Here is a 26,614-nt window from a genome sequence, read left to right on the forward strand (position 1 = left end):
TGCCTCCAAAACAGAAATACTCACATGTGGCGATTGGAAAAATGATGACTTACTTGCTGCCAGGCCTGACGATCTGGAAACACCACCTAAAGTATCTAAGGAAGAAAGAAACCTCAGAATTACCATGGGCGCTGAGCTATCAATGGATGCCCAAGTGGACAAACTAGCAAGACCAAGCTACATTACTATAAAAACTCTACGATGCATCTTCCCCCACCTGGGAGTCTACTATCTCTCTAGTACTGTCTAAACTCGACTACGCCAATAGCCTCTATCATGGATCATCTTTAACAACTATGAAAAGACTACAACGGATTCAGAACTCTTCTACCAGACTACTCCTACATGTAAAGCCAGAAGCCCACATCTCCCCTGCCCTGAAGGCCCTACATTGGTTACTGGTTGCCAGAAGATCCACATTCAAGCAGCTTTGTATCACCCGCAAAGCGATACATACAATAGCGCCTCTCATCATCAGGAATAAATTCATAAAATACATTCACCAAAGGAACCTCCACTCTAGATTGGCACCTCGTCCCAAAATCCCACCATACAAGAAAAACACCATAGGTGGCACATCCTTTTCTGATCAAGCAGCCAAACTATGGAACACTTTACACCCAAACATAAGATCCACGGATAGCTACCTTATCTTCGGAAGACTACTCAAGAGTTGGCTGTTCCGCACATAACCACTGTACTCAAACATAAATGTACAGAAAATCCCTGTGTATAGAAGCATTTATTTGGATTATATGCATGTGTCAGGGTATGTATATATCTTTGTATAAATCTGGATAGTAATTATGTTCATAAACATATAGATATTCATTAGGTCTGCTTAACAAATGTACATATTACTTATGATTATATCATTCTATGTTTAACATGTATATAGGTCACTGCATAAATAAGTAAATTCTTTATCATAACTATCTACAATTGCTTAACTGTTGAATTATTAAAAGGAAGGGAACAACATATAAATTGGCTTCAAGTACAGCAAAACATGGAAGTATGAGTTTATTAAATACAACTTAAATCTAGATATATTACTTTCCTTATGCATATATACCTTCCATGTACTTGTGTATCTTTATATTTATTACTTCACTTCTGAATCAGCCTCTCCAATGCACTAACCTATTTAGCATCCTATACCTCTCTCAATATATCCTCTACCTCCACTCTCTGACTCATCGCAAATCCCATTCTACTACTATGATCTCCTAAATACCACTTTCTAGACTCTTCCCTCCTCTACTACTCCTTGCATCATCTCAAACCTTGTTTACTATTCAGATCTCTAAAACAAGCCTTTCTAAACCCTTCCCTCATGTATCCCTCCTTGACTCTTCCGGTACCTCATCTCTCTCCCTAATCCACTTCCAGAGACTCTTCCCTCCTCCATCTCTCCTTTACTGATCCCAATCCTCCTCCTACTGCTATGATCTCCAAATAATTTTTTTCTAGATCCTTCCCTCTTCTATCCCTCCTCTATCTTTTTCAAATCAACCAATGACTCACATATCCACTGCTCAAATGAATGTAATATTTCCCTATAGTAATTCACCACTAATCATTTTTGGGTTCCGGAGTAGTGTGTTTCTCACTGACAAGCGCTTTGATGCCTCGCCAGAGGTAGTAAGTGCTATATAAATGCAATTACAATTACAAATATCCACCCCGGCTACCCTACCTTATTGCCATGGCCACTAGCTGTCCCACAGACAAGACCTATTGGCTTTGCCAATGCTTGTTTCATAGTATTGTCATGAGGAGTGTTGTTCACATAAACAGTTTCTAGACAGTCTCAATGGCTAGGAGGCAACCTCAGTTTGTAGGTGTTACTGTCTATCAGTGCACTTGGATAGACATGGTCCACAGAGAACCTTCTGCTGTGCTGTACTCACTGTGAAACAGAGGTGGTAGAGATGTGGGAGGTGAGGACCCGCTTCTGGGCGGAAGGATACATAGAGATGACGAGGAAGAGGATCTCTCACTGATGGGACCGTAGTCCTAGCGCAGTAGCTATTCAGGAGTCGTGGTCTGCAGACAGTATGAATATAATTTTCAGTGGGCCCGACTCCAATACTGCAGAGAACGCTGACGCTGGATTGGCCCATACTGATAACAGCTTTGTTAAGGAGAACTGTAAAATTTAATTATAAGGATAATGCAATACTCTCTGGAGGACATCGTCGGAATTTACCAGAGTGAAAATTAAATTTGGCTCTCAACAAGCCTCGTTCTCCTGGCTTGGACCGCTCTCAAACACTGGTTGTATTGAAATATGTCTCTACACTGTGGCTCATCAAACACATTTCGAACTTGGAAATAGGCCATTCGCTACTTCCCTCATACTAGATGCCAACCCTGCGCCCCGCCCACCCGATATCTAATCTCCACCCCATCGTTTCAGCTGTGATGAACAATATTTGAGCACATTCAAGCTTTGTAAGGAGCCTCCAGACAGCGGTTTTAATAATCCCTGAGCAGCGGGCTTGAGGCGTGCATGAAGGCATGACTGCTGTCAACAAAGCTGATGTGCACTGGAGACGACTCCCCTGCCCTAGACACGCCACCCCAGAAGTCGCCGAAACCGTGCATACCTGCAAATCCTATTCATTAATTAAACGCTTATTATAAATTAACGATCAGACAAAATGTATTAATACCAATAAAGCAATCAACATAATAAATGTAACCTTTGGGCTCAGCAACGCTTGTTATTTAAGGAATGAAAGCAAATATGTTATCGATGCATGTAATCTGTATTGATATTGAGTGACCCCTGTCCTCTCTTGCATTTGATTAATGTCACTAATACCATCTATAAAGTTGTCTGTCTGTAATGGGATCATATCTTGAGATTATATGACCAGGCTGCTACTCTTAAACATGTTTCTAAATTCAGAAAACATGTATTTAAAATTGTTCATTGGTTAATAAATAATTTGCACCCTTATTAGTTTAATCTTTGAAATACTTCCTTCAAGTAGTAACACTCACAAACATGTAAACATACGACAAAGTACAGGTGTACTTGTATGTGACACAATGCCTCGTTTAATGTTGTGATAACTGTGTATGGTATAGTATGGTGTGGTGTTGTCTAGCATGACCAGCTCACACTGTGCTCATTGGTGTCACCTCTTCTGGAGCTGTTGACGGAAGACTCACGAGTAAGGTTGCGATGCAGGTACTGGGAGCGCGTTGGTGGGAGATGTGCAGTAAAGAGCTGGTGGTCTGACCTGACTCATGAATGTATGTACTCACCTAAACTGGTGTAGAGTGACCGTGAAGGTGGAACATAATGCTATACCTCAACGCGATGGCAGTGGAGCTATGAGGATAGCTGGAGTACTGAGCTTGAGGTACTGGCGTAACGAAAAGTGAGGGGGCCTCCCTGCATGGTATGCAGAGGGCCCCCTCCGGGCTCAATCAGGAGCTCTCCGGCCAGAGTGCAGGGCCGAGGGGGCCCCTTGGAGCTTGGGGGCCCCCCGCACCGCGGCGGCTGCGGGGGCCTGTGTTACGCCCCTGGCTTGAGATGTACTGGGCATTGGCCATTGCTTTGCCCCTAGTGTGAAGAGGGGAAGTGTGTGGCCCATGGCAAGTAGTTCAATAGTTTGCGGTGGATTCGTACAAACCAAGAAGCAACCAAGAACATAGCAAAGGTATACCCTTTGAAAGCGGTGGTGAAGAGGTCATCAATCACACCAGGTGATGGAGAAGCGGCCTTTCCTGGTGGAACACTTTCTGTGGATTGCTGTGTGCCGGTTCTTGGAAGACCGTCTTTGAGGCAGATGAATATGTACAACATAGCCTTGTCGACCCTGTATTGTCTTCTTTAAGTGAGTGATGCTCTGCCTTGTGGAATGCACAACAGCCAGGCTGTTGTGAAGGTCTGCAAGTGTCGCGTTTCAGTGTGGAGCTGCTTCTGTCTTGTGGAGGATGGAAGAATTATTCCTCCTGTCCGTCTCTGCTCAGAATGTTATGCAAATGAGTGACTTGCCTGGTAGAAAGTGCTTCTTTTTGGTTCAGATTCTATTTGCAGAAGGCAATCTTACGTTTATTGATTGATAAGAATAACAGTGACTAGTTAACACTACATTGTGGATTGTAGGGAGCTGCTTCTGTACCACACTGACTGATGGAATAGTAATATTTTAATTGTACTGTAACTTTTACTTTGTTGCTTGTGGAGTGCATGGTGGATTTTGGTGATGGGCACACCTGTACCTCTAGACTCCAGTTTCACCCTTCTATCAAAGTTGTGCAGTGGTGCCAACACTGCATGCCTGGTGAACACAGGAGAAAGGCACACTGTGATATTCCTGCTCCCCCACCACCTTAATCGAATTGCCTGGAAATGGGAGGAGTCCGATAGAAACAAAAGGACTGCAATAGGCCTCGTGAATAGATTAAAAGCGATCCTAGAGGAAAATAACAACACTATGCTGTCACTTGGTCAGGATAGGCCTAGAGGCCTTGTAAGGAACACAACCATATACATGCTCATGTTTCTTAAGTTGCCTTCTCTTTACACACAATGGCTTTGACATATATTTGCATGCTTGACAATGCAGGATAACATTCTCTAAATTGGCATTGCTTACTGTTAGAAATGGGGTCTCTAGTTGGCAATGGTATGCACCTTTGTCCAAATAGGGACCCTTGCTTCTAGTCAGGGAAAGGGGGATACACATCTGAATAACCCCTGCTCACCCCCTTGGTAGCTTGGCATGAGCAGACAGGCTTATCTCAGAGGCTGTGTGTAAAGCACCTGGTAGGGACACTGATTACAGTTGTCTTTCCCTGCAGGTCAGGCAACATCTGAACCTGGCTTCCCAACGCAGGGACCAACCCCTATGGTTGAGCACCTGCTTGGTGCACCAGGACTTCCTGCGGAGCACACAGGCCTCCCAGAGGGTAACACATAACTCATGTGTTGTGTGACAGTCTGCCTGGCGCAGATCTCCCGACCCTGTCCATCTGACAGTGCGTGAAGATACCCCCGGACAGAAGTGGTGTAACCATGGTCACTCCTAGGAGACTCAGCCCTTCTGGCTGGCCCCTGACCCACTGGTTCTTCCACTGGGGACTCTCTCCCCTTCTCACCCCTCAATCTGGACTTCTGCACCCTCCACTTAGGAGTGGCACTGACAGACACCAGAACTGATGGAGGTCCACTTACAGACACTCCCAGTTCTCCTAACACTAGGTGATCCCCATCTGGACTACTAGTGCAGCCTAGGCTACTTACCTGGTGTTTCCGTAAGGAACCATCCTGGTCCTTAGACTGAGGTTGGGGCACTTCGGGACACATCCCAGTCTCACTCTTTCTCCTTGGAGCCGGGACGTGAGGCCCTACAACCCTCCCACTATACCAGGACCTAACCGGGCTACTCTGAACCTCCCCCACCACTCTGGGCTGGAAGATACCTGAGCCACTCCTCTTAGGGTTACTCCCCAATGCCTCTTCAGACCCTCTGGAATCAACCAAAAGGTCTGCCTCCCTGGTGAGCTCCCTGGGGTCAGAGAACTCACACTCCAACAGGTTTTGGCATAGCTCTGGAAAACAGAGACTTACATTATGCTCTCCCACAATTGGATCACATAGCCCGCCACAGGTGTTAACCAAATTATCCTTCACCTCACCATCCAGTGCTTCGCACAAATACTCCACACCCCTCTCCTGAGATTGGCAAGACAGTATCTGACTGTCTCTGTCCCTCAACCCACACTCTTCTGGGCGGTCTCCACACTCATACACCAGGATTTCAACCATGGGGGAACCCCTCTCCCTGTACCTCTCATCTAGAGTCAGTAGAGTGTCCCGCCCACCACTAGGACCATGAACCCCTGCGTCAGTTTCCCAATTTACCTCAGGGACACTGCGCACCACTGGAGCTACCTCATATCCTTGAACCCCTTGGTGTATGTTAACCCCCTCCTTCAAGTCAGGCGCCACATCTCTGGGTGTATGTACTGCTCCCTCAGCATTAGATAACTCAATTTTGCTGCCACCATCTGAGCTGGACTCCACCTCCAACCCAGCAAAGCTCACTTCCTGAGCTACACAAATTTCTTCTTCTTCGGTTAAGGCCCTCTTAACCTCATCCCCCTCGAGCTCCTCATCAAGCTCTCTCAGCCTCTGCTCAAAAGCCAGAAGCCCTTCATCTTCTTCTGTTTCTTCTTCACTTTCAGAGAATTCCTCCTCCTCAGACTCAGTTGGTAGGGTTAGCATCCAGCGTGGTAGTTCATACTGAAATAGGGCTGTCTCTAGATCCTCCCTGGACCTTCTCTTCACAGGCAGCGCCCTTTCATTCCAGAACACACGTAGCTTCCTCATTGTATACATGAACATGTGCCAGAAGTCAAGTCCCATCTTGTCAAGACTTCACAGGTGCAACAACTAACCAGAGTCTTAGTAAAAAAATACTTCCCTTAGGACACCAGAGAACAGATAAGCAGTATGTGGTTCCATTATGGTCTTCACTCACTAGTAGTGTACACCAATCACCGTATATGAATCACAAATGAAAGTCCAAATCCTCTCCGCTGACCACCAATGTTAGAAATGGGGGTCTCTAGCTGGCAATGGTATACACCTTTGTCCAAATAGGGACCCTTGCTTCTAGTCAGGGAAAGGGGGCTACACTCCTGATTAACCCCTGCGCACCCCCTTGGTAGCTTGGCACGAGCAGACAGGCTTATCTCAGAGGCAGTGTGTAAAGCATTTGTGAACACATACAGTAATACAGTGAAAACACTACAAATGGACACCACACCATTTTAGAAAAATAAGTAATCTTTACTAGACTTAACACAAGACCAAACGACAAAAATCCACAATATTGTAATAAAAATATGACTTTAAAATGGTAGAAATAGGTTAGTTCAATGTAGATGGTAAATGCAACACTTTACTCTCAAAGTACCTTGGATACGTCACGCAATAAAAACAAAAGGGTCACAGCGAAGGTGATGCGTCGGTTCCTTGCTTCAGGGGAGGTGATGCGTCAGTTCCTTACTGCAGCGCAGGGGAGGTGATGCGTCGGTTCCTTACCGGAGAGGAGGTGATGCATCGGTTTCTTACTGTGATACGGGGCGATGCGACAAGATGGCACCTAGATGTGATGCAACGATCCGGTGCGCTGCGACAAAATGGCATCTTTGATGCGATGCGACAACGGGGATACGATGCGTGCACACCCTGATGGCTGTGCGGCGAAATCGATGATCTTTGGATGAAAGTCCAAGAGGTTCTCGATCTGTTACCATGATTTCCTTGGGGTAATCAGGGTTGTCATGTTATAAGGTTGCACACACATTCATCACCCTGTAAAGTTAGGGTTGCGAATGGTGCACTGTGGGCTAGCAGAACTATAGGCCAACATATCCTGAGGATGTGCATGGAATCAGTCTGGCACAATCCTGACATTTATGTTGTCCAACAAATGCACAGTTTTACCAGTGAGGTACAAGCTGTATGACAATGCAAGGGTGGGAAAGAATGATAACATTCTTACAAGGAGAATCAAAGAGTCTCAGCAGTGGAGAAAATGTCCACAAGCCAAATGCAGCTCATATATGGGGCTGAATGACAGGAAATTAAGGAAAGAATTAAAATAAGCCTTACAAAATTATAGTAAGAAAATGTCAGCTAATGAGTTGACAGATAAGCAGGGGTGGACGAAAAATTCTGCTCTGCCGGCGGAGTTCGTGGATTGTTGCCCACTCTGCAAGGAGTGCGAAGTTCCCAAAAACTCTGCAAAGTGACGCGGAGCGGAGTTTTTTTCTCTCAAGCGGCTCACTAACGTTAAGTTGGTGAGCGCTGGCAAGAAAAAAAATTAACGTGCTAGACCTCCTCCAAGTGAGGTTTCTCAATGTGGGTGGTCATGGCTGTTCTTGACAGATTGCGTTAGGTCACGGCCGCTCGGTTGAGAAATCTGCAGCATCCTCTTGCTCTGCGCGTAGTGCTGTTCATTATGATTTTACAGTGTGGGACAATCTCAGGCGCTAAAAATTAGTGCAGGCAGTGCTACTTGCCAAACTCCATCGCTCGTCAAACTACGTGGAGTACGGTGAAGTTTTTGCGTCACTTCATGGAGTTTCGCAGAGCAGAACTCTGCAAACTCTGCCCTGGCCTACAAATATGTTCACATTTTTGAGGCGATCTTTCAGAAAGTAAACATGGACTATGAAAACAAAGAACGATGAACGAAACTGAGCTAGACTCCAGGCAGCTATTGAATGAAAAATTCTAGGACATTTTGGGTCCTTGTTAATGAACTTACCTGAGGTAAAAAACAAATTGCAACATCTTGCCAAAACAGTGGACAGACGAAATTATAATATTTTTTTAAAATTCTTTTTATTGAAACCAAAACACAGGCTTCGCACATCATATAATAGTAACATAATGAAATGCAGTCCATGCACTGTAGGCCTTAGCAGTTATCAAAACAGTTCCCCTACAATAGCGAAACTCCCGGTTGTGGCACCTTCAGTCAATCAACTGAGTATATATATCTTGCCCTGCCTTACTCCCAACCCCAAGAGCCCTTCCACAATCTCCGGTCAACCCTGTCCTCTGTACGCCTTCCATGCCCCACACCTTCTCCCATACCTGGGGTAGCCTCTCGCTGTATACACCGCATGTTATGCACTTTGGCACCAGTCTAAGTCGGCCTCTCATTCAGAGTCCACTGGCACGGCAGTGGCCGCCCACACTCTCGCAAAAGTTTGTGTAGCCACTCTGGATGCCAATTTCAACCATATTTCGACATACTTGGACCAATCCTGCTCCCCTTAATCACCAGGAGTAACCATTTAGCGTCAAGGGGAACCTTCATCTCCACCACTCTTGCCATTATTGTCGTTACCTTCTCCCAGTAGCCCCGCACCAACTGGCAGTCCCAGAGGATATGAAAAAAGGACCCTTCACTCCCAGAGCCGTCATCCTCAAGCGACCAAAGATCCCCTTCCCATGCCGACCTCCAGAGACCCTGTAGGTCAGGGGAGTTATTTATTAAGCACAGACTAAAATCAACACTCAATTTAACTGGACCACCAAGCCCTTGACAAAAAGGTCCACACCAGCAAGAGTGGGGGAGAGAAAGTATTGTCAGGTAGACCCTTAGAGTGGAGGGAGAAGAATCACCAATTAACCATTACATCAAAGGGCTGTCCAAAATGACTGGATTGTGTGCCCCATGAAAATTCCCTATTGAAAGGGAGGAGCCTCCTGTACGAGATGAAAGAGATCCTAAAGTAAGCATCCAGTGGCCCAGCACAGGAAAAGAAACTAAGAGGGACTGGCGCCCCAGGTCCAAATGGAGTGCCTGATGCCTTTGCTAAATCAGATAACTCCTTTTTAGGACCAATTTTAACCTCTGTTTATGCTGACTGCTATTGTACAAGCTCGTGTGGGTCTTTTTGGTGCCAATCCATGAGAAGGGAAGCGGGCAACCACTGTGTAATTATGGTATGATAGCAATATTTTGCAGGAGACTGGTTAAAAAAGGATCTTGGCATGTTAAGGGTTCATATCTGGAGAAATTGAAATGTTTGAGATACCTGGTTGCACACCTGGGTGAAAGGGTTTGTAAAAGGGCACAAGAAGCAGCCTTAAAGATTTCAGCTAGGCATTTACTGTGTGCTAAGGGACATCTAAAACAATAAACTTTGCCAGCTCGAATCTACAAGCCCTTCTAACAGTTGTGGGCAGCAAAGTGATGCCTGAGTCATAATGTTTAAAGAGCAATTATTTGAATTATTGGACAACAGCAATGCACAGATTACAGACGACTGTTTGCTCTCCCAGATTGCATCAGCCAAGCACAAATTAGAAAAGAATGTCATCTCTCCAAGCAAAATCTGGTATTGCGTGCTCAATGGATATTATATTGTGGAGAGGTGTGGCTCACTGGTTAGAGGCGGCAGATCCGCAAGCAGAGAATCGGCCAGGGACAAGGGTTCAATTCCCGACGCGGCAGGGTTGTGGACCAGGGTCAAAACGGACTCGATAATTCTCGCCTCGGTACCTACTCTAACCAGGAACACACTCGGCAACTCTGGGCATTAGCTTGCCTCATCTCCACAACGGCCCCCCACATTCGCCGGGGATGCCTGGTTTCACCTTGGAGATACCCAGGAGGGACCATCTCACAGGGATAGCCAGGACGGGTTCCCCAGCGGTCTACAGCGCCACGACGCCTCAGGGCAGCAGTGCGCTTTACAAGACACATACATTTACATTTATTGCTTAAAATTAAAAACAGCGGGGGGGGGCGTGGCTTCGGCGCTAACGAGCATGGCCGCTCTGCCGTGAGGCTCCGTGACGGCATGAGGGAGCGAGGTCTCCCCTGGCGGTGTTTCCCGTTCCTTGGACCCCGTAGCCGCATATAAGCACTTATGAAGCCCAGCGGCGCATTTTGGACTGTTTTTCAAGATGCAGGGTGAGCGCTAAATACCTTTTTTCTTTACTGGTTGGCTCCGCATCGATACTCGTGGCCGCCATTTTGTTTTCAAGTCGACCGGACTCTCTCCTCATGTCGCATTTTCCGGCCAGCCTTGCACCTTGTGCCACGTGAACTCTTTTAGGGCTATTTTTACTGTTTTTTGCCCCACATGCCTTCTGCCTTCTGCCTTCTGGTGAATAGTGACCTTGAGCATTTCTTCAGAATATCATTTAGCATTTCTTTTTTCCCTCATGTATTGCCTCTAACACATATCATCTATTGGGGAAATCCCTGTCACAGAGTTATTTTTCTTTTCTCGGCTCCTGACGTGTCTGAACTATATTAATTACTTCAATAAGCCTCTGAGGTATGAACAGCTCCTGCTTGGTTTATATCCTATGGCAAAAGCGCGTTCTTTCCGTGATAGTGTTATTTCCTCTAACTCTACTTCATTAGAGGATTACAATCCATTCAACATACTACAAGAAAATAAGGAAGAATTGTATTCTGGTCCTGCTGCCATTGGGGGTATGATGCCCACTGTGCCTCGCAATGCATCTAAACAATCCTCTAAAATACCTGCTGCCTCATCGTCTGTTCCAGGCAAACACGAAAAAAAAGACCCACCTTCTCCTTCTAATTCTTCGACATCTCTATCTATGGAATTGCTTTTGGAGGAAATTCGTGCTCTCAAGCCTTACATGGAAGACACAAATACTCGTCTCCAAAGTCTTGAGAACAAATGGTCTAATATGGAACAAAAAGTTACTCACCTGGAACAACGTGTAGACTCTATTCAAGGTGTTACCAATCAAGTTCCTTCCTTACATTTGGAGATTTCACACCTTAAACAGCAAGTGGAAAATTTGGAAAACCGTAATAGGGGTAATGACCTGTGCATTTATGGCCTTGCGGAGGGTCTTGAGGGTGCGGATCCTCTCTCCTTTTTTCAATCCTTTCTTCCGCATCTTCTGGGTCGTCCAGAGACTCCAAAATTGAATATTCAAAGAGCTCATCGTCTGGGAAAAATCACAAGATCATCACCTTCCTCAGTCAAACCAAGAGGCATTATTTTATATTATTTGGAGTACACTGATTTACTTAAAATATTACAAGCTGCTAGACTTAAAGGGAAAATATCAGGGCAGGGATCCAATCTGTTCTTCGCTCAAGACTATGCCAAAACAACTGCAGACCGATGGAAGAAATTTCTGGACATGAGACCTGCTCTTCGCAGTCTGAATGTTAAATATGGTCTGTTCCATCCTTGCCTTATGAAAGTAACTTATAACAATATAACCACTGCCCATGAAGATCCGGCTCGCCTACAACATTTCTTGGATACCTGCAGAGAAAAGAACATGGAGATTCCTCGTTCATAGTTGTTTTGATTGTTTTCTTGTAGTTTGTTATGTGTCTGCATTTTATGCATTTTATTCACATTGATGTTTTGTTCTTATTGTCGTTTGTTGTATTTCTTATAACCAGTTTCTTTTCTTTAAACTGTCAGATGCACTTTATCGTGGTCCTCTATTATTTGATCCCCTTTTCCCACCTGGGGATGTCTCCCTTCCTCGTCTTCGTCCTGGGGTTTGCCACTTGATTGTGCCGTCTTCCTTATGTGGCTCCACCACCCCCTTGTGCATTGTATGTACATGGTATTTCTTTTTGTTTTTCTTTTTGTTTTTCTATTAGTATTGCTTTTTTCCAACGTATTTCTTCTATCCCTTTTTCATTATTTGCTTTGTTTCCTCCTTTGTTTTCTCCTCTTTTCATACAGATTCTAATTTTTTCTTCTCATCCATTTCTTCCTCTTTCTTCCTCTCAATGGCCTTTTTCCTTTCTTCCCATGATTGCTTATTTTCTGTTCTGCTGTAATAAACTTTCCTACTTCATATTTCTCTTACCTATGCATAATGCTTTTCTTCTTGGGTTCTTCTTATTGGAGAACTTATTTCTGTTGCATTATTGTATTTTACTATTTGCAGTTCATACTAAGCTTTTGTAAACGCTTTGCTTGTATAGATGTCGTTAAAAGTTATATCTTGGAATGTCAAAGGATTAAGTTCTCCCATAAAACGTCAACGGGTTTTATCGCATATCACTGGATTAAAAGGACATATTGTTTTATTACAAGAAATTCATGTAACAAGTAAAGAAATTGGCAAACTTCAACGCCAATGGGTGGGTCATGTCTACGCATCACCGGGTTCAGGCAAATGTAATGGTGTAGCTATTCTGAGCCGTAAGCGTTTAGATATCCAAATTATACATCAAGATGCAGATTCTGAAGGTAGATGGGTTTCAGTTTCTTTGCTAGGTAATAAAATTCCTCTGACCATTTTTAATTTATATCCACCCACCACTCCAGATAAACTCTTTTGGCCTCAGATTCTAATCTAAATTGATGTTATACACTGGTGATTTTTTTAATATTGGGTGGTGATTGTAATATGGTTATAGATCCTTTCATAGATAGATGCTCTAAATCTGAATGTATCCCCTCCTCCATGCACACTCAATTTAAATCTGAGACTATGTCACCCGACTCTTCCGGAATATACGTATTTCTCATCAGTTCACTCCTCGCAATCCCGTATAGACTATTTATTTATTTCAAAAGCCCTTACTCAACATATTTCCCATTCAGACATAGGATCTAAATTATTTGTTACCACGCTCCTGTATCCTTGGATTTAGACCTACACCCTCCCATTAAAAGAACTAGGAGGTGGAGATTTAAAAATTGCCCTTCTATTAGACACTAAATTTACACCCGCTTTTCAGAAATTTGCAGACACTTTCTTTATAGAAAATGAATCTCCTCATATCTCTCCTCCACTTATTTGGGACACTTTTAAAGCTGCTTCTAGAGACTTCATTATTTTATTTGTAGCTCAGAAACGAAGAGCATCCGCCCAAACCATACAATTGCTTAATTCACGTATAAAGCAATTGGAGCATTTCTATCACTCCACAAAAGCCCCTTCTCACTTGAATGAACTTATTAAAGCCAAATTTACTTTTAATAAACTTTCAACTGAATCTGCTAATTTATATTTACTTAAATCTGGTACTAAATATTATAGTGCACAAAATAAAGCCGGCAATAATCTTGCTAATTATCTCAAGATTAAAAAAGAGCGCACTAAAATTGAATCTATTTTAACTTCAACTAATACTAGAGTTCATAAAAATTAGGATATTCTTTTAGAATTTACAAACTTTTATCAACAGCTCTATACTCCTGAGTCTCCTATTCAGCAGTCTGATATTACTCAATATGTATCCTCCATTTCTCCACCTTCATCTCTTAATGTAGATTTCTCTTCCTTGGAGGAAGTTATCCACATTAGTGACATTCTTACTGCTATTCAAGCTATTAAAAAAGGAAAAGCACCTGGTCCTGAAGGTTTTACCATTGAATTCTACTCACATTTTTCCATACTCCTTCTTCCCAAATTACATCACTTATATGCATATTTTATTTCTACTCAAAAATTGGAAGGATCCTTTCAGGAAGCGTTTATTTGTCGGCTCCCAAAGAAAAACAAAGACCACACACTCTGTAAAAATTACAGACCTATTTCTTTAATTAATTTAGATTATAAAATATTTGCAAAAATCGTTGCCCTTCGTATAGATTCTTTTTTACCCCACTTGATTGGAAAGGAACAATGTGGTTTCATTAAGGGACATCACTTATCTGATAATACTAGATTGTTTTTTAATGTCCTAAGCACATCTAAGTTATATAAAAAATCATTAGCAGCAATTTCATGAGACATCAAAAAAAGCTTTCAATAGAGTTAGTTGGTCTTTCATTTTCTCAACCCTAGCTTGGTTTGGTTTTAGCCCAATATTCATTAATTATGCTTTACTCTAGTCCTCCCCCAGGTCCTTTATTCTAGCTAATGGCCCTGTAGCCCTTCTTTTTCCTTTTCATCGAGGAGTTAGGCAAGGTTGCCCATTATCTATTTATTTATCCTCTCCCTAGAGCCTTTTTTAATAAAAAATCAAACACAAACATTACAGGTTTCTATTATGGAATTAATCAGTTATAGCTCTCAGTATATGCGGATGACATGTTATTATTTTTTCAAACCCACAATCCTCCCTACCAGCATTTTTATCAGAGGTATCTGACTTTGCTCTCATTTCAGGTTATAAACTCAACACCGACAAATGTGAGATCCTCCCACTGAACAAACTCTGTTTTCATGCTGATTTTTTATCTTCTTCTTTTCATTGGAAACCAGTCAAGATTAAATATCTTGGAATATGGTTTACTTCCTCTATTAAAAATACCGTTGCTTTAAATCTAAAAGAACTACAAACATCTTTAACCACTTCCACATCACATTGGCATCCCTCATTTTTATCCTGGTGGGGCAGATTAGATTCTATGAAAATGATGCTTGTTCCAGTGATATTGTTCTATCTATCCAATATTCCCATTAATATTCCTAAATCGTTCTATAAAACTATATATAATATTCTTTCAAAATTTTTATGGCATAATAAACAACCTAGAATGTCTCTCTGTAAACTTAAAAAGCCTAAATACCTGGGTGGCTTTAATATTCCGGATTTTTATTCTTACCACACTTCATTTTTTCTCAAACAGTCCTCCTTCTTATTGTCTGAAAGTGGAACTGACTCTACTCTATACCCATTATGGGTAGACTTTGAAAGATCCTTTTTTCATCCTTTTTCCTTTGAAGAATATATTTCTCTTTTCCATGTACCCTTATCATTATCTCTCCCTTTCCTTAAAAATGCTCATAAGATTTTTCAACCACTTTTCTCATCTGTTCTAGATGAGTGTATACAATTTTTAAACTCATCAATTTGGTATAAACATATTAAACTTAACAATAGGTATATTTTCTGGCAGATTGGTTAACTTATGGTCTCAAATGGATTCATCAGCTTTTTCAAGAGGGTATCTGTATACTCTTCTCAGTATTGGAATCCCATCTTTCCCTTCCCTCTTCATATCATTCTAATTATATATCTTTAACAGCAGCTGACCAAGTTTCTTACAATTCTTTAATCTCCTCTCATCCCCCTACCCCCTCAACTCCTAATACAACATTATCTTTAAGTAATTCTCCTTCTGCTTCTCTAATATACAAAAAAATTATGGATATTCCTATTTCTCGTGATAAATCTGTCGTGGAATGTAGTTGGGAATCTGATTTGGGTGAATCTTTTCCTATTACAATATGGAATAAAGTCTGGACTAAAATAAGAAAGTCTTCTAGCGCAGCGAACACTACTCAAACTTTATTTTTTATTTATATTAGACTCCTAATCACTCCTCCTAAATTATATAAGATTGATCCTAAAATCCCTCCTATCTGTTGGTCATGTACCTCCCCATAAGCAAACCTCAAACATATGTTTTTTGATTGCCCAGCAATTCATACTGTTTGGACCCAAGTCTGGCGACACACCAATACTATTTGTCACTCCCATATCCCTTTCTCTTTTTCACACATTTTTCTAGGTACCGTCTCTGAAGTTTGGTCCTCTTTTACTGCCATCTTCGTATTATCGATTTACTCATAGCTGTTGCATTTCAACAGATCACTAAGCCATAGAAAGATGCCTCTGCGGTATCCTTTCAGGCATGGTGGTATGGAATTTTGCTACAATCATACATTGTATAGAGCCTATGTACACCCAACCACGCTTGCTTTTAAGTGAGAAATACTTTGGTTGCCTGTTACTGAGTTCTTAAATGTTTTGGCTAAAAAGCTACCTTCACATAACCCATGCATTGAAGACGTACCTAAACCCCCCTGATTTTACAAATACTGCTGTTTTATTTAATATTTACCTTTTAGTTATAGAATAATTCAATATAGTAGGAATTTGTATGCATAACGGTTGTTTTTCGAATATATAGCCTAGTATGGATGTTATACCCCTCCACCTTCTTTTCTTTCTTTCTAGCCCCATATTTTTTCTTTCTTTTGCTCCCTCCCCTTTTCCCAATTATTTTAGCTGTATTATTCTGTACTTATCTATTACTCTTTGATTACTGTATTATGTCTTATTTTTCTTCACAAATAAACTTCTTTCAAACTTAAAAAACTAAAAACAGCGAATGGCAGTATATTGAAACAGCTGTTATGAGGTAAAGTACAGGTACCAAACTCTGCATTGGGATCTTTCTTAAGAAAGTTCATCCAAATGCGGAATGCGGAAAAACTTGTGAGCACACATCTGTTGATAAAAGCTATAGCATAATTATTAATGAAGAATGCAAAAGCACTATTGGTGGCCCAAGACCCAAGGGACTTAAGTAACAAAGTGGATGGCCGTTGAGCTACTGATCCTTATACCCAGGACTCCATTACCTGAGCCTACCTCTTTCCAACAAGACAAAAAATAAACTCATGAGACTGCGTTGTGGTTTGATACCCCTAAAATGCTACTGGTACGGATGCCAAAATGGAGATATGAGGAACTAATGTACACTGTGCAGTAAATCGGAGGAATCGTGGCTGTACCAGATTTGCATCTGCGAGTGCCTAAAATCCTTGAGGCAGTTTTGGCTATGGCCAATGTTTCACGCCCTGAACATTTGATCTTGTAGGTAACCAATACTTTGCTGCCGTTGAGGTGAATTGTGTCAACCATCAGGCCGCTTCTTACGATACATGAAAGTGGTGGCAGACCTACAGCAACAGGCAGTTGCTACAGACACATAATCACAAAGAAGAATAAATGAACAACATACGGTCTATAACTTGTGGTGCATCAAGTTTTTGCTGGTCGATTATGTAGGAATGTCATTATTTTATCTGATATGCACTTTAGCATGATGATTTGGGTGTAGGAATGGGAAATGTGCAATCTTACTAAAGGACAAATTCAGGATTTTAGATTTCTTAAGAAGTTTTAGCTGAGTACCTTACCAGGGTGGGCTGTGTGCAATAAGGGGAATTGTGCAAACCTTTTATTGAAGGAGAATTAGGACTTATAGGAGCTGAATGCAATAATGGGAATTTAGAATTTTCTACTGAAAGTTAACCAGGATGAGGAGTTTATTAGGTAGGCTTGTGTGCAATAATGGAATATGGGAATTGTGAAATTTCTGATGAAGGATAACCGGGGCAGGGATCTCCATAGGAGGGCTTGTGTGCAATAATGGGAAGTGTGCCATTTTAATTATAGATTTTGAGCTGCCAATTTAGATGCATGTTGGGCAAGAATCCTAATGGGAGCAGAACAACTTCGATTAAAGGTTTTATTAGAGGATTCTATTGTGGTGGGCTGTGTGCAATTAGGGGAATTGTTCAATTTTTACTAAAGGAAAAGTATTGCAAGTGAAATTATTTTTATAAGATCTGATTTAGCTGAATTTGTCTCATAGAGGAAATAAGTAAATAATTAGTTTAAGACTGTGTACGTTTTTTTAATTTAAGGTTAAGGTTATTGGGTGGGAGGGTGTGGGGGTGCGTGGGGATTGCATATTTTTGCTGCAATGATTTTAATTAATCGAACAGTTTAATAAATACTTGACTTGAGGGCAGAGATGTGCAAATTTGGCGAAGAAGACATATTTAATTTGGTGTAAACAGTTTCCAGTAAAGATCTAAAACCAAAGAAAGAGCTTGTGGATGCCATTTACGACATGGAGGTTCCTGAAAAAAGATAGGAGTTCTTTTTTAGGAATGGTGGAATTTTATAGTTGTTTCATTCCTAATCTTTCAGATAAGTTCCTTGTGCTTAGCGAATTGTGCAAAAAAGAACTTGATTTTGTCTGGAGCAAGAAATGTAATGTAGAATTCAAGTCATTCAAAAAAATTTGGTTAGGGCACTGAATTTGCAAGCCTTTGTGGAAGAGATCACTGATGGCAGCTGCAAGCATCTTGTCACAGTTTTGACTCAAATGAAAAAGTGTGAGGAGAGTTTTGAGAGGTGCTGCATAAAACTATTCTGGTATTGAGAAAGAAGCTTGGCTGTCAGGTTGACAGTTAAAGAGCTGAGGAATTTTATCTGGGGTAGTGTATTCCTGGTTACTTCTGACCACAAAACCTTAAAAGAGGTTGTGATAAAGAACAGGTTGGATTCTGTGTCAGCAAGAACCAGGAAATGGGTTGTGGAGTTGCAGTATAATGCAATTTCTGTTGAGTACATTCCAGGTCCTAAGAACAGTGTAGCTGATTGTCTCTCATGATCAGTATTGTCATCTTCTATGGAAGAAGACAGGATGGAAGATGATGTCTGGTTAGATGAAAGTATGTGTGTTATGACTCAAGCAGCCATAAGAGAGGAGTGGAGGGGAAAGGGAAGTGGAGCTGAATGAATATTTGTCTTCATGTCATAGGTATATTGAGGTCAAATAGCCCAAGAAGGATGATGCTGATTATAAACTGCAGAGTTTGTGCAACATGATGAATTAACTGTGTGAGAGTGAAGGCTATCAAACATATATTCAAAATGTCAATGTGCTGTGCATTCGGACCACAAACTGTAAATAAATGCATGTGAAGTGAACCTCGGTGAGCAGGAAGCAAAAGTGGGCATGGGACAGTTTTTTTTATTCACATTTATTATGTGAGATTAAAGTTGAATTATGTGCAGAAAAAGTACCATAGCCAACCTGTCCTTCTCTTGCCACCCATCTCCTCCCACTTCCTAATTATCTCTTCACATTTCATAGCACCTTTGCTTGAAAAACCATGCCATTCCATGCATATCTGGGCCCACTCTGTGCATACGGAAGATAATATACCTTACCAAAAATCGGTATTATATTAGAAGTTACTTAAATAAAAGGTGAAGAAATGGTTATCACACAGGTAACTCCACCAACCATTATATATTGGGACATGAGAATGTAGGCTAGTGAAGTTGGCATATATGATTAAACATACGAACAGTAAAATATATGTCTTTGTGATACAGAAAGTAGTAGGGGCTGCAAGTGCAGAAGAGGTATTAAAGCCAAAGTACATGCCTGTATAAAGCAACCACTAAGCATTACTTGAGTGAAATGTGTTCTAGCTAACAACTAATCCTGCTAGATATAACAGGGATAATTAGTGTGAACCAAACACTATTTCATCATGGAGAGGCACACTCTAGAACACTAGAAAATATTTTCAAGATTTTTAAGGTTTAAAATCAAAATACTATCCTAGTGCATAAAATGTGAATAGTAATTATTATAGAAACAAGCAAAATTGTGGTAACAATACTTATCAGGAGGGTGAACAATAACAAATGTTGCAACATTATGATGATTTCATAAAACTTCTCTATAACAATATCGCCAAAACCAACCTATTCTCCGTTAAGCTAAATGAAGCCTAAAAAGTGAGTTCCTTTGAGTTTCAGTGATGGTTTAAACCGGCATACCTCTTCTGAACAATAGAACCAATGTTCAGCAGAGAATTTTCTCTGCTCTTTTAATTTACATCTGCAGGCAGGCAGATAAGCTTGCTGGGTGAAGACTGGATAGGCCTTCCCCAAAGTCTTTAGCGAAGGGAGCAGATTACAGCTCCAACACCCACCGACCACGCACGCAACCTAGGGTTCATCCTCGACTCCACTCTCTCCATGACAAAGCAGGTCAACGCCGTCTCGTCCTCCTGCTTCAACACCCTCTGCATGCTCGACAAGATCTACAGGTGGATTCCCACCGAAATAAGAAGAACGGTCACCCAGGCCCTCGTTAGCAGCAGGCTGGGCTACGGAAACGCCCTCTACTTAGGAGCCTCGGCCAAACTCCTGAAACGAGTTCAACGCATTCAAAACGCCTCTGCACGCCTGATCCTCGACATCCCTCGCTTCAGCCACATCACACCCCACCTGAGAGACCTGCACTGACTCCCCGTCAACGAGAGGATCACCTTCAAGCTCCTCACCCATGCACACAAGGCACTCCACAACACCGGACCAGCATACCTCAACAGACGACTCAGCTTCTACACCCCCAACCACCAGCTCCGCTTCGCCGACCTCGCCACAGTCCCCCGTATCCGAAGAGCAACCTCTGGCAGCAGATCGTTCTCCCACCTCGCCGCCAAACCTGGAACACCCTCACCATCCTCCTACGGCAGACCCAGGACCTGCTAACCTTCAGAAGATTCCTCAAGACCTGGCGATTCGAGCAGTAGCAGCACCCCCGCCCCCCATCGGCCTTAAGACCCTCATGGGTAAGTAGTGCGCTTTACAAATGTTCTGATTGATTGATTGATATATGACCCTCTGTTTTGAGTCGCTGCTTCAAAGGTCTTCTCTACCTTATTTCCCTCTGTTGTTAGTTTATATGTTGCATCTGAACATTATTGTGCATTTTCAGATAAACAATTAGGGCCCGATTCACAGAACTAACTTAAGACAAAATCCTAAACTTACTACCATTTTGGTATTCACAGAATGCACTTACTCATTTTGGTATTCACAGAAGGCACTTACTCATTTCGGTATTCACAGAAGTTAGGAGTCCTAACTTTAGGACTCCTAAATGCCTTCTGTGAATACCGAAAGTCTTAAAATTAGGATTTTTCTCAGTTTAGGAGTGCTAAAGTTAGGAGTCCTAACTATACTACTACTAAACTGAGAAAAATCCTAACTTTAAGGCTTTCGGTATTCATAGAAGGCATTTAGGAGTCCTAAAGTTAGGAGTCCTAACTTAACTACTACTAAATTGAGAAAAATCCTAATTTTAAGACTTTCGTTATTCACAGAAGGCATTTAGGGGTCCTAAAGTTAGGAGTCCTAACTATACTACTACTAAACTGAGAAAAATCCTAATTTTAAAGCTTTCGGTATTCACAGAAGGCATTTAGGAGTCCTAAAGTTAGGACTCCTAACTTCTGTGAATACCAAAATGAATAAGTGCCTTCTGTGAATACCAAAATGGTAGTAAGTTTAGGATTTTGTCTTAAGTTAGTTCTGTGAATCGGGCCCTTAGGTTCCGATTCCGATCCGGGTTGGAAAGCACTCCGACCGAGCCGGATCCGGAGTGTTTTCCGACCGAGCCGGAGTCCTGCAGTCTGACCGAGCGAGTACGATGCGGCCGTATGCTGCCAGACTCAGTTCGGTCAGACTCCCATAGAAGCCAATGGGAGCTGGTCGTACGACGCGTACATGGGGTCCCATTGACTGAATGGGTACGTCTCGCGCAAGGGCGCCCCCTACAGTGGGTACGCGTAGGTGCCATCGGCACCGTACATGCCTTTGTTGGGGGGACTCTTGGGTCTCCCCCTGTGTCCGAGTCATAGGGCTGCGGGTGACAGGGGGTCCGACGCGGACCCCCATAGGCAACCACCCGGACGTTTTGCGAGCCGGACACTCCAGCTCGCACAGGCTGTCTGACGCGTGCATCGTACTGGCTCAGTCGTAAATCGCATCCATTGCACGCCACGGTTAGCTTCCGACCGAGACGAACGGAGCGGTTCGGGCCCGGGAACGACTCGGTCGGTGAATTTCACGTAGCTCGCATCGTACTTGCTCGCTCGTACAGCTGTACGAGTCGGGCGGAAAACACGTGTATGGCTCGTAGTTTATCCGGCAGGATCGTGTTCTGTGCCCTTTCGACCCAGCTCGGAATCGGCCCCTTAGTGGTAAAGTCCTGCCATCCTTTCACTTACTTACATTTGTGAAAGTCTGTAAATGCATTTTCTAAGAGCAGGCAATTATCCCAGGGACCACTGCCTGCTCTTAGAAAATGAAAGGAAACGTTTTCATTTTCTCTTTTGTAAAGCAGCCCGTTTTCCTTTAAGTAAAACAGGCTGCTTTACAAAAAAATGATTGCTTTATTAAAAAGCAATCACGGACCTGGTGGTCTGCTGAACCCAGCAGGCCACCATACCCATGATTTATGCGCTTCCTAAGGGGTTGCAAATTGCGACCTACCTCATTAATATTCATGAGGTAGGTCATTTGCGATCCCCTAGGAATCGCAGAAAGTGTTAAACACACTTTCATGCATTCAATCATAAGGATTCGCAATTAGGAAATCGCAAAATGGTTTGTCGATGCATCTGGCCCAAAGATCCTTGGAGCACATATTCCTATCATTTGATAAGCCTACTCAATGCTGATTACAAGTTATTTGCAAAGATCTGGGCATCTCATATAGTTACCATTGGGCAGACATTGGTCCATAAGGAGCAGAATGGGTTTTTGCCAAAGTAAACAATGGCAGCAAATATGTGGTATTTGGTTCAGGCTATAGACTTTTTTTCCAGTGGTCAAGATAGAGCTGCAATTATAATGATCGATGCCGAAAAGGTATTCAACTTTGTCAACTGGGATGCCTTGTTCTTTTCACTTGAGAGTTTTGGGTTTCCAGAGAGAATGCTGACAATGCAAGGTGCGGAAGCACAGGTGATAACACGAAAGTAGCAGGTAATGTCCAAATGTGCAAATCAAACATGGCATACTTTTAGCTCTATTCATTGAACAACTAGCAGAAAGAATACGTAGTGCCACTAGTACTGATGCTCCACTGCAAGGGATGTCCAAGCTCAAGAAGTATGCAGATGATATGGTCATGTATTTAAGAGCCGACCAGGTCAATATAAAGGGTACTCTGAATGTTATTCAAGAATATACAAACCTTGGGGGATATAAGTTTAATCAAGATAAGACTAAAACTTTGCTTTTTAACGTCCAGCCATTGTATCTGCCTGTGGAGATAATCAAGAATGATGAAAGCAGTCACCCTATTCATTATCTAGGGATCTATGGGACCAATAAATAGATGGACTTGTTAAAGTTAAGCTATGATAAGATGCTGGAGAAGATGAAAAGCCTTCAGAATAGATGATCTCTGTTGCCTCTCACACTAATAGGAAGAGTGTCATTGATAAAAAATGCCTATCTTGCCTTTGTTTTTATTTCTATTTACAAACCTCCCAACTGATGTTAATAAGGCATTATTTAAAGAGCTGGATTCCCTCAGAATAAAATTTCTATGAAAATTTTTTCGAGAGTGAGATACTTGATCCTCCAGCTGGATAAAGAACAAGGTGGGCTGGCTCTTACTGATTTCTTTTTGTATTACCAGCCTGCAAGACTGGATATTATGGTTAGAATGGGCACAGTCAAGGGAGGTCTTGATGTCTTTTCTATTGAGGTGGTGTAAGAGAGTGGAGGCAACCTGACGGTTTTCCTAAAGATGGCAAGATTGCCGAAAAGAACTAGATATAAGGTGCTAGGAGAAATTTCTTATTTGATAGTGAAAAGCTTTTTTAAAGCTAGACAAGTCCTGGTGTTTCATCTTATGGTAATGCAGCAGGAATGTCAGGAGGTAGGACTGGTGTTATCAAAAAGGATTTCTGGAATATGGAACTCTCAAGGGTATTGAATGCTGGGTGATTTTTATCTAGGAACCCGGATTGCAAACTGGGAAGTAGTACAGCAAAGAGTAGGGCCGGAGCATGAGAAGTTATGGCACAGCTTTGTTCAGACTAAAGGTTTGATGAGCAGCTTCTTGCAAGAAATGAGCCACTCTACCGATCCCTTCATAAAATTATGGTGTAAAACCCAACTGATGAGGTTAGGGAATTGGTATAGGTCCCTTTGGAAATACACAGATTCCTTGTTGGTTGAAAACCACTTGAGAAAGATAGAACAGGAGACCGGATGTCAGCTGTCAGTGGGAGAAGAGGAACATATTTCGCTATTAGGGTATAAATCCCTTATGGCAGCTAATTTTTAGAGAATTATTTTTTTATTGCGGTGGATAGCATACTATACTCCGAGAGCAATCCATTAAATGTATCCATCTATTCCCAACAAACCTTTTAGATGTGCCCAAGAGGGAAGAGGGGATTGTTTACATATTTTCTTCCAGTGTCACAATCAGTCACAATTGTGGGATGCGATCTTTCAAGCATTAAGTGTGGGTGTCCATGCGACAATACCGCCAGAAGCAAAGTTGGCACTTTTTGGGGCATCTAGCTAAACTTGGTGCTGGACATTTATGCTTAGAATTTTATTGCAGCATCTTTTGCAGTGGCCACATCACTGATATTACAATGCTGGCTAACAATTGTTATTCCGACTTTAAAGATGTGGCTAGAGAAGCTAAAAAGGACAGGGTTGTTTGAAGAAGCATAATCCAGGAGGATGGGCACTCAGTTTAGGGGTATTTGGCGTGAAGGAGGCATAGGAGGCATGGTGAAGGTGTTGCCTGACGTCAAAAGGCAGCATGGGAGGGGGCACAGGAGACACAGTGCAGCACTAAAAGAGAGTCAAATATGATATGGGACATTATAAGAGAAATACAGCACTTCAGAATGTTGCGGTGAGAAAATGTAGTTAAAACAAAAAAATTTAGAGTCGAACGGACAGCAAGTATTCTGTCGATAAAGTCTTTGTTGTCTCTGTTGATGGAATAATTTCTGTGAGGGACCAGCAGAGTAAGGGAAGTCAGAGGAGAGGCTTTACACTGTTGGCCCAATTTAAATGGACGGTGTAAAGGCTTCTTTACTGTCTGTTACCACCATAAAAACCTGGTGGTAACAGATAGGAAACAAGCCAGAATGCCCCCCCTCACCTTGGGAGAAACTCCCACTTTGGGTGTTTGTTTTTGAAAAATAAAAAACTTTTGAAAAGTTAAGCTTTTCTTGCATTGACAGAATATCCCATGTTGGAGGTTACTGTCAATGCACAGAATTGGCCAAAGGGCCTCAGACACTTCAAAATTAGGTGGTTGGAATTTCCTCCAGGGCGACGGAGAAAACAACTTTATCACCCTGATGGACATTAACCCATTCAAGAAAAAATCATGGCCCTAAGTTTGTGGCTTTATTTGTGATTGAACTGATTGTGAATATGAGATGCAAAATATGAGATGTTGATACATTGGTAACAGTAAATGAACTTGAACATGATCCAGAAATTGAGGATGGGAATGTGAAGAAATTCTTACACAATTTGCTGATTGTATAACAACACATCAAGCAATTTAAAACCCAAATCATAATTTATACCCCAATCTACGTATGACATCATTGATGCATTTCAGGAAAATGCCACTCGAGAACTCAAGAGTCTTAGGAATACTAAGCAGAAACAGAAGAGGGGAGACAATGTGACCTCGGCTGAGAGAGCAGCCTTTAAAACTCTAAAAACATAATAATATAGCCAGCAGCTAAGGGTGGAAACGTTGTAATTTTACTTAATGATATGCAGAAGGAAGAAACTTTGTGACATCTCTCAGGTGAATGTTACGAGAAAGTAGAAAAAGAAGCACATTACAGAACTGTTGAGGGTTTCTGAGATAAGCTTAATAACTGGAAGGAACAGGGATTGCTTGAACTAAAAGAATATAGCTATTTGAGATGTATTTGTCCATACATTCCTGTATTCCACCTGCTTCTCAAAATACATAAAAATCTAACTAACCTCCCCCCAGAGGGACCAATTGTTTACACCAGGAACAGTGTTCTGGAGACTACTTCCAAATTTCTAAACCATTTTATCAGACCCTTTGTAACAAAATTACCTCTGTATATGAGAAATACAAAAGATTTCCTCACCAAGATTGAAGGGATGAATTGGGAATTATGGCAATAGATGATGCTTTGCTATATCCTTACCGTGGATATATTTAACAGCCTTGCTCAAAGTGTATCCTCAGGCTCCCCTCTGGACCCTCTTCCACATGGGATATGGAAAGAGTTTCGGCTAGAATTATTTCCCTGGCTGCGGCAGATTTGCTGTCAGTCACTGGAAAAAGGAATAGTTCCAGACGTTTGGAAGCAGGCAGTGGTGACCCCGCTGCTTAAGAAACCATCTATTGATCCTAAAAGTTCAACGAGTTTCAGACCAATCTCCCTCCTGCCATACCCAGTAAAATTCCTGGAGAGGGCAGTTAGTAAATCTTTGTCCTTATATCTAGAAGAAAACCATCTGCTAGACCAATTTGGGTTCCGACCAGGTCATGGAACTGAAACAGCCCTAGTGACCGTACTGGAGAACCTGAGAATGCGAGCCGACAATGGTAATCCATCTGTACTAGTGTTACTAGACATGTCGGCCGCATTCGACACAGTGAATCACATAATACTGGCGAAAAGACTAGAGAATATAGGAGTGAAAGTACGGGCACTGAAGTGGCTGCAATCATATTTGACGGGTAGACAACAGGTAGTGACCATTTCACC

Source organism: Triturus cristatus, chromosome 8 (genome assembly GCF_964204655.1).
Source record: "Triturus cristatus chromosome 8, aTriCri1.1, whole genome shotgun sequence".
Classification (NCBI taxonomy): Eukaryota; Metazoa; Chordata; class Amphibia; order Caudata; family Salamandridae; genus Triturus; species Triturus cristatus.